The sequence below is a fragment of the Equus przewalskii genome, chromosome 5, assembly GCF_037783145.1.
Source record: "Equus przewalskii isolate Varuska chromosome 5, EquPr2, whole genome shotgun sequence".
NCBI lineage: Eukaryota > Metazoa > Chordata > Mammalia > Perissodactyla > Equidae > Equus > Equus przewalskii.
In genome coordinates, this window is record NC_091835.1 from 7,348,703 (window position 1) to 7,358,583 (window position 9,881).

General features: G+C 51.6%; 1 long non-coding RNA gene across 12 annotated transcripts in view; it reads right to left on the minus strand.

Annotated features, from left to right (window-relative positions):
* The window catches only part of LOC103554259 (uncharacterized), a 311,616-nt gene extending 302,689 nt beyond the window's left edge, over positions 1 to 8,927 (minus strand). For 4 of the 12 annotated variants that reach the window (XR_011539768.1, XR_011539769.1, XR_011539770.1 and 1 more), the window contains exon 1: positions 8,485 to 8,915. This is a non-coding gene — a long non-coding RNA (uncharacterized lncRNA). Of the gene's footprint in view, positions 1 to 8,484 lie in introns of all 12 variants that reach the window. The other 8 variants (XR_011539774.1, XR_011539771.1, XR_011539766.1 and 5 more) reach the window with 7 other exon arrangements.
* Positions 8,928 to 9,881: the final 954 nt, after the last annotated feature.

Below are 9,881 nucleotides of genomic sequence, written 5' to 3' on the forward strand. Positions count from 1 at the left end.
CAGCCGTGGTGGGAGCCAGGAGAATTCTATTTACAGCCGCATCATTTGCACAAGCGGGGGATCTGGACAGCCGGCTGGACTCGTCCAGGATGTGAAGCTCTGGGAGATGCCAGATTGTTATCATTGTCAGATACAATTTCCTCCCACTGCCTCTGCCCCTCAGCCAGGCCCGTGGTGTCCATCTGTTTATGGAAACAGCGAGGTCCTGGCCGGGTATTTTTAGACAGAGACTTTGTTGGGCAAGAATGACTTCCCGCCAGAGCCACGCATGTCAGCGCCACCCAGCTTCTCTTCTTCATTTCTTTGTCATAAAGTCTCTAATAATATATAAAACCAGAAAGCAGGGGGCTGAAGGCCTCGGAATGTGGTGCACGCTGACCTTTCTCCCCACCTCCTCCTGCGAGGGTGGATTTTCCTGTTTCGATCTGCTTCCATTCTCGTGTTTGTTGTTTGTGCTTTTTTTTTTGATGTTGTTGGTTCTTTTTCTTCTCCTGTCATCATTTTGAACAAAAATAATGTGCAGCCCCTCCCACCCCCATTGAAAAATAAGCTTTATTTGAGGATATCTTGGGGAACGGGAAATTGCCCTGCATGCTTGTGACAGCCGAGTCTGGGGAGGAAAGAGCATAAAATGGAGGCAAGAGGAATAAAAGGGATTTCGGTGTTAACACTATTGGGTCAGTAAAAGGCTATCCGTGATCATCAAATCCACCCCTCATTTTACAGACGAGGAAACTGACACTCAACAAAGGGAAGAGATATCACGGCTCAGAAAGCAATACCGGAGCATAAAGCCCCCCAAAAATAAATAAAGCAGCTAAAGTATTATTAATCCCAACTCTCTGCCATTCACGGAGTAGGATGAGGCCGTAGGAATAATGGGGGTCCTGGGTGAACCTGAGATGGAAGGTCCTGGGGACAAGGAGATGACCTCAGGACAAAAAGGGTTGTAAGTGGCAGCCTGGCAGCTGACGCTTCAGAGTGAGTGTTGCTGGGTGGGGAAGGAGGGGAGCACGGGGGCAAATGGGAACAGCCTCTTGGGGTAGAAGAGCCTTAGGAAGGAGAGGTGATGGCGAGAGAAGAAAGGCTGGTAAAGATAGCACTCATGCCCACACCTTAGCCGTCCACTGTGAGAGGGCGGAGACATTTTCACCGTGGTTTAAGGAACCCATCAGATTCCAAACTGCCGTCGGCTTTGGGAAATTGATTTTAAATTGTCTCATGAAAACAAACCATGGCGTATGCCTGGCTCCAAACTTAAATGATTTGTGTAAAGTTTAAACGATTTCAATTATGAAAGACTTGACTTCCAGCAAGCCCGTGGAAATGAACATTCAGGGGAAAAACAGTGGACGTGGAGCCGGCTTCAGGAGAGCCAGGCTCTGGCACCAGCTCAGCCCCTGAGTCCTGGCAGCATGGCGGGGCCGGGGATGACTGAGGCTCTCGGGGCCTCAGTTTCCTCATATGGAAAGTGCAATCCCTGCTTTAAAATTTGTTCTAACTCTTCTCCTTTCAAAAACTGTCCTTGTCTTGTCCAAGATTCAACAGAAAGTTGGAATTGCAGTCCATATCTTCCAACCGGCATTTAAATGGTTCTTATTTTCCAACACATATTGAAATAAAAAGCAAACTGGAGCATTGAATAGTAGACAAGTGTGCAGGCTCTGGGCTCAGAGAGGCTGGACAGGAAACCTGGCTCCCCCACGCCCCAGCTCTGCGGCCTTGGGGAAGCTGGACCCTCGCTGTGCCTGGTCTCCTCATTATAAATGGAGAAAATAACCGCACCTACTTCGTGGAATAGTTGTAAGGACTTAATGAGTTGAGGCATCTAGAGTCCTTACAGCATGCCATGCAGTAAGCAGTGTTAACTATTGAAATATTTGCCTGCTGCCATCTGAAATCATCTGTATGCCACCAAACTCCCAAAGACAATGACCTTGGGGGTGCGTCCTAAACAGAAGGAGAGAGGGGAGGGAAGCAGCAGAAAGTATGGAGAATGCAGCGAGGGGGTGGGACCGGATTTGACTTGGGATGTACTGGTGGGCATGACCCCCGCTACACATGCAGGATTTGGGACCTGGGGGTGTAAACTCCCCCTGGTCAGGCCCAGCATATGCCCTGCACATCTTCAGAGCGTAACGCAGGTCTGCTGGCCCGTGCTGGACAGCTGGCCTGGGCAGGAGGGCAGCACGCATCTATGGGTTCTGAGAGAAGTAGGGAGCAAGGGCAGACCTGGGAATCAGGAGACCCGGGCTCCGCGTCTAGCTCTAGAACTATTAGTCATGCGACCACAAACCATCACTTCTCAAGCACCAGTCATCCATATGCCAACGAAGGGAACGGGATGAAACAGTCTCTGAGGCTTCTACCACCTAGTACAGTATATCTCCGCGACAGGGTCAAATTCTGGGCAAGCTCGCCCACCTTTCTCTGAGGGGTTAAGGGGTGTTTCCTGAGGAGGCAGAGGACGCTTGACCACCTCAAGGAAGTGCCTGAGCACCCCCAGATCACCAGAGCCCCTCTGCTTTGATCCAGGTCCTTGTCTTGTGACTGGAACTAGGGAGGGGTCACCTGGACATTTTCCAGGGACCTGTAGAGCCCCCTGCTCCTTGATCCTTTTCCAGAAGACAAGAGGAAGGACAGTAATCGCTTCCCCCAGGAATGCCACCAAGTAGACCATTACCCAACCTGACGGCTGCCCCCCCACGCTGGACGTTCTCGCAGAGTAACGGTGCTCATTCAACGCAGATCCTTGGACCTACTTTGAGTCTACCAAATCAGAATCTCCAGCGGCAGGACCTGGGAATCTGTATTTTAACAACTTCCCTTAGCTACTTCAGATATAAAGTCCTATTTTAAAATTCTAGCTGCAAAGAATAACAAAGTATATGGCCGTCCTTCTCTCAGCTGGCAGCTACAGACAGCTGGTTGCATGTGCTTGGCCATCCATCACCCAGCTTGAGGGCCGTCCATCACCCAGCTTGAAGGCCGCCTGCAGGAGCACTCACACAAGCTGGGGGCCAAGCAGGGACCAGTGTGGCCCGCCCATTCCTCTCAGGCCCATGCAGTATGTAGACAAGAGACGGGGGAGTAGAGGAGACAGACCCACAGAGAATTAATTACAACATAACTCGATGCAAGAGGTGCAGTGAGAAATGGTTCAACACGGTGGGCCATGAGGGAAAGCAGTGAACTAAGGAGCCAGAGGAAAGCGCACGGTCTTTGGGAACACACAGACCTGGAGTTGAACCCAGACTCCTCCACTTACCCACTGTGGGGTCCTCTGGGCCTCAATTTCCTATTTTTATAAAGTGAATTGGACACTCAGAGACTCATGAAAATCAAATAAACCACTATTCCCAGCACACAGCCTGGCACAGAATAGATACTTGGTGACCTCCAGCCCCTTCCTTCTTGCCCCTGGACTTTACTAATGACACTCTGTTCACCAGGATGCAAAAGAGATAAAAATGATCTCTTATCAGGAGCTATTGTTAATGTCAGGGATAACAACATATTCATCTAGTTGTCCAGAAAAAGAAGATTTTGTTTTATTTCCCGTTGTTAGGCTGAAAATAAAACTCCATCCCCTGGGGATCTTGGGGGCTATTTGTTTTGGCCCTTCAGGGAGTTCTGGACCCCTGAGAGTGACACGTCCTGGAAACAGAATACCTTGCTTTCCCAGTGGGAGGGTAGTCCTCCAGGCTGCTCGTCCTCAACAGAGGGGTCCAGCATGGTCTGGGATAGAGGCCAGCATCTTCTCTCTGGGGGACATATCAATCCAAGTCACCAGGACTAATGGCCTTGTTGTTTGTTTGTTCTCTGTCAGCTGTGTCTACATCATTTACAAAGTGATTTCACACACATGACCGACGGCATGGTGATGTCAACATGACGATGGCAGTGAGATGCAAATGACTCTCTCTCTCACCTCCTGCAAGTCTTTGCTCAAATATCCCCTTCTCAATGAGACGTGCCCTGACCACTCTGTGAAAACTGTCATCTGCCCGCATCTCTGCAGTCCCCACCTTCCTTACCCGGCTCCATTTTTTAGAATTTTCTTTTCTGATCCTTAGCAGCCATGAGAATGCACCCTGGGCCCCCCAACTCCAGGCAGCATAGTTGGCCAAGGGCCTCAGCTCTCTGGTTTGAAGTCCATCACCGTGTTACAGCTAAGACCACACCTTCCACTGGCTGTTCCCAGCCAATGACTGAGGACGTCACGGAGTTATGGTTCGAGGACTCCCTGACGGCCTCGCCAAACCAGGAAGCCTCTGTCCAACCTTCTCTCTCTCTCCTCACTCCGGGTCAGACTTGCACGGTGGTCCAAGGTGCCCCTGAGCCTTCTCTGGCGGCCTCCCTGTTTCCCTCATACGGGCATTTCCTCCAAGAACTTGCGTGCTCAACCCTGACTCAGTGTTTGCTTCTCAGAAGCCCCAACTAACACCCTATAGCATCTATCTTTGCTGATAGTGCCGTCGAGTCAATTCAGATCCCTGCGCCCCTGTGTCCGGCAGAGCAGAACCTGCCCCGTCTTTCTGCGCCATCCTCTCACCTTCCGGTGCTCTATCAGACTGTGCCCTGCTGCTCTTCTCAGCATTTATCCACCTATATGCTAAGTCCTTTGCTTATTATGGTTATTTTCTATATATATTTTATTTTATTTTCCATCTCCACCCCCAAGAAGGCAGGATTTTATTTTTATTTTTTAAAGATTGGCCCTGACCTAACATCTGTTGTCAATCTTCCTCTCTCGTTTATTTATTTTTTCTCCCCAAAGCCCCCATACACAGTTGTATATTCTAGTTGTAGGTCCTTCTAGTTCTTCTATGTGAGCTGCTGCCTCAGCATGGCTACTGACAGCCCAGCGGTGTGGTTCCACACCTGAGAACCAAACCCAGGCCACCAAACTTTAACCACTAGGCCATGAGGGCTAGCTCAAGACTTTATTTTTAACTTTTCTGTTCACTGATATATCCCAGACATCTAGAAGGTATCTAGATGCTTAATGAATATTAATTAAATAACCAGTGTCCATTTTACAGATAGGAAAATCAGGCTCAGAGAGGTTAAGCAACCTTTCCAAGTAGCTCAGCCAGTAAATGGTGAAGCTAGACTTAGAACTCCGACCTTCTGCCTCCAAAGGTCTGATATTTCTTCTCTCTTCCCTCATTATCACCTATTCTCTTTTCCAGCCCTCTCATCCATCTCTCTTCTGCTCTCCGTTTCTCTTTGTTTCTCTACTTGCAGGTCTTTCTCTTTGTGCCTCTCTTCCTCATGATGTTGTTTACTGTTCCTGTGCTCAGTCTTTGTGGGGGGTGTGTGTGTGTGTGTACTATGTGTGGGGTGTGTGGGGTGTATGTGTGTGTGTGCACGTGTCTACATTGTGGCTGGGTGGACTCGTGTGTCAATATCACTCAGGGAGGTGGGACTCAGGAAGGGGAGGGAGACGGGAGACGGGTGGATGCTAAAGGCAGCCATGAAGGTGTAGGGCTGGAAAAGACCAGAGGAAAAGTAGAAAGACTGCACAGGGAAGGTAGCAAAGAGACTACAGAGCAAAGGGCACTGGATGGGAGCTAGGTGGCCAGGACCCAATCCGGCTACCCACTGGCTTTGTGACTTTGGCTCAGTCTCCTAACCTCTGCGAGCAGCATTTCCTTCACTAAATTGTCATCTCCACTGTAGGCATTCCAGCTCGACACTCTTCACAGCAATAAAGCCCAGATGAACAGTGGGTGGGAAAGGGCTCTGTAAGTGGAAACAAATGTGAGCATCCTCAAGGAAGGACAAGCGGACACGGTGACACGAGAACATCAGCCAGGTTTGGGGTCTCTCCCACTCTGCTTTGGCCCCCAGATGCTGCTGCCCATCTGAGTGGTTAGAAAGAGGAAATACCTTCAGCCTGTAGGATTTTGGCTGCAGCAAAGAATTTCCGGACAGTGAATGTGGGAGAAGTGATGGAACAGGTGCCCAGGAAAAGCCAGGGAGTCGCCTCTCAAGAGTGTGGGATCAATTTCCATGTGTCCGGGGTGATTTACAAAAGGTCTTGAGTGTGCACCTGGGAGGGGGGTGCATTAGGCTCATGAGGACAGATGGTGAAAGGAGCCCAGGAGGGAGGGACAGTGGACTCGTGTTGCCTGCAGGAAGTGGCTGGGCATCGACACACAGCACTGACTGTGCCGGACACTGCCAGGGCCAGGAAGGGCAAGAGATAAGCTGGCACTGCACCTACCCAGAGCCCTCCCAGCCCCTGAGACTGTAGTTCTTGGGCCCAAGGAGGGACCAGTGGGAGAATGTGAGACCTGGTGTTCTGATTGTCCTTTTATAATCACAAAGGGTGATAAAATGTAAAGCGTGGGGATGGTTTCGCCTTGTGCACTCCATCCTGCCAGGCTGGACACCCATCAAAGGTCACAGCACACATTCTAGGGGGCTACAGCCACCAGGTAACAAGCCTCCTGACTCAGCAGAGAATATCTTTTGGGGCCTCAACCAGAGCTCCAGGAAGTCTCCGCTGATTTACAGAGTAACTCGGAGTCTCCCACTGCTCCAAGACTGGGAGCTGGTCACCAGGGAGATGGATTGAAATCTCTGCCAGGGGCTTGCTGAGCGACACAGAAGATGGACCAATGACCACGTTCTCTCCAAAAGGAGGCATGAAGAAGGGGCACCGGGAGGTGCTTGTCTTCCTCACCAGGTGTGCAAACACACCCAATGGTCGTCCGCACAACCTGTGCACAGGGGAGTTCTCTAAGAGTGAACCCCTTAGTTGCTATTACGAGCCTTTGCTTACCGGTGAGGTAAGGATGGAATGAGATCGAGTTTGTGAAAGCCTTTGAAAAACAGAAAGGTACGATGCCAGGTGTGCTGTTTTTAGCATCATATGAATCTGGTCTTCCCAGCTGGTAGAGTGGAAACAGCGCGGGAAGGGCCAAATGACCCTCACCTGCCTTTAATGCCTGATTATGTGGAGTGAGTCTCTTCCTCTTTCTGAGCATCTTATGAGCATTTTATTTCTCCAAGTCTCAATTCCTTGCCCGTACAATGTAGGGAGGGACAGATCATTTGGGGTGTCTCTTGCAGCTCAGACACTTTGGGGTCCTGTTCACACAGTCCAGGGAGGGGCAGGGGCATCTTGCTTCATGGCAGAAGGAGCACAAGTCTACAGGATACTCGGAGGCCTGCCCAGGCTTGGCCACCAGCCCCTGTGGGACTCTCCAGGCCTCAGTTCCTTCCTCAACCAACGAGGTCATGAGGTTCATGGCCCCAAGTTCACTGCTAGCCCCCACCAGTCCAGCATGCAATGGCAGCAGCGTCCCCTAGAATGTGGGGCCGGCACAGCCCAGCCACACCCTTACCTAGTGCCTTGTACCTCTGTCCATTCTTGGCTCCACTCTAGACCGGGGACGAAATATCCAGGCACAAGACAAGCCAAGCACCTGACGGCCCCTCCCTGCTCGCTCTCGTGCTTTTCCTGCCCAGTGTTCACTCTAATGGGGCAGGTAACAGAAGGCAGATGAAAAAGGCCTTTCTCTAGCTTTGCCACTCACAAGCATGCTCCTTGCAGGGCCCTCCCAAGAACATCAAAACCCCTTTCTCCTCATGTGTGTCTTCTCTGACAGCTCTGTGGACTAGGGGGAGCGGGTCAGGGTCGAAGCAGCACCAAGAGCTCGGTGGAGAAGAGCACGGAAATGCTCATCGTCCTGGAGCTGAATCCCAGCAGGGGCTGACAAGGACCTGAGAGGAAACCCCAGCAGGTCCACGCACTCTGCAAGGCACTGCCTGGCCTGGCTGGGTGCCTGCACTTCCTGGCCCAGGACCAGAGAAGGACAGCGATGGAGCCCCACAGATCCTGGGCCTGGGGGATTTCATCGTGCACAGGAACTTCCTCCACAGTTTCCCTGTCTGCTGGTCCTTTGGCTTCTGCTTGATCACTTCCACTGACAGAGTGCTCACTACCTCACAAGACAGCTCATTTCACAGTGGACAGCTCTGGATGAGAAACCTGCCTCCGTGGATTGAGGCAAAATTACCTCCAGGGAGCCTGAGAAGCGCCCTCTGGAGTTTTACAGAATAAAAGGTCTGCATGACCACTACCTCCCTCCCGCCTCCTGTAGCCCCGTGGCTGGGGCATGACTTGTGACCTGGGAGGCCCCTTGTCTGTAACTCCACTTAGCAGCTCTCCAGGGAAAAAGTACAAAGAGAAATGACAGCCAGGAGAACCTAAGGTGCCCTGTGGCTCAGGCATTCTAACTCTATGATAGATGAGGAAACACAAAGAGATAAACTTATTAGACCCCAAAAGTGGGCACAGCCCCGACCCTGCACTCTTCTTGCCCTCCTGTCCGTGTCTGGTCACTGCCCTCTCACTTCATGCAGAGAAAGTCATCAAGGAGGGGGAGTAACAGAGGAAGACAATGACCAAGACAGAACCGAGTTCTGGGGTTCCGACTCAGGATCACGGTGTCTGAAATATCCTCTTACCTTCTCATGGGAAGGAGGCCAGGGTCACCGGGTTCCTCCCTGGAAATTAAGAGCTGTCCCGTCTCTGCCATCTCATTTAGATGAGGCGTGGGGCTCGGGGGTGGTCTCAGACCTCTCCGAGGGGGTCTCCATGTGTCCACAGAGCAAAGCTGGGTCTTGGGAGACACCCAGGCTCCCTGCACTGTGAAACGAGTAGAAAGAGGACAGGCGGTCCACTACGAGGAGGGTTCGGAAGGAGGACAGCCTCTATAGGTATCTTGGAGACCCGCTGGGGTGCATTACCAGCCTGCATGGGTCAACATATGCCGTGGCAAAGCGGACAGCAGGGACTGGCAAATCCAAAGCCCCTTAGTGACCCGGAAGCCAGCATGACCACAGCGCCATGCTCTCTCAGCAAGATGCCGTGAGGGCATGGTTTGCCGGAGGGCGGCTTCCTTCGCAGATCCTGGCCCCTGCTGGGTCCTCCTCCACCCGCCCGAGCTGTGAGTGCAAAAATGACTCAGACCGAGGCAGTGTTTCCATCTAAGCAGCCTAAACTAAATTTGACACAGATATCACTATCCCAGCTCAAGTCCCCCGACTTTCCAGCCACTCCTAGCCTACCTCGTCATGGACACCAAGGGACCCTCAACTTTTCCAAGGCCCCATCTTAGAAAGGGGTGGTCCCACATGAGCACATGGCTGCCTTCCTGTGATTACACCACAGATTCTGAAAGACCTTCCTTGTAGGAACTGTTCTCCTCGCTGGCCTGTCACAGTGGGATAAATAGTCTTCTCCTCAATTTGTAAGTGCAATTTGGGGAACCTCCCTCCCCACTCACTCAGTCCTGTGTGTGGGTCCTATGCCCGACTCCACTGTTCTCGCTCCCTCCACGTCTTGGGCCTAGTCAAAGTCATGGTGATGGCACAGGACCAATGACAAGCCAAAGAGACCCAGGACAAGAGCTTCTGGGTGAAACCATTGCTAAAAGACCCTCGCCCCCGGAGAGGCTCAGCTGGCGTTACCTAAGCTGAGAACTTCTTCCATTTTGCCACCATGAAGAAGAGGCTCCCTGAGGATGAGGCCAGTGCAGAAGAGACAAAGCGACGAGGCCAACGTCATCATTTGAGGGTCTGGCTCCAGTCAGAGCTTAAGTGGCTCTCTCTCTGACCTTTCGATCTCTGGAAGGAAAAGGGGCTGATCTTGATGCCAACAACCTTCCTGGCACTTCTGTGCTCCTTCATTAAGGGTAAGAAAAGTGATGCCTCCACTCTTCCTTCCCAACAGGGGGTCACTAAATAAGCTAAGTCACCGCCGCCAGCACCCAGCAGACCAGAGCAAAACCATCCCAAACAGCAGAAACTGTAGGGGAACATAGTGAGTGGATTCAAACAATGGAACCCACGAATGTTGGAGC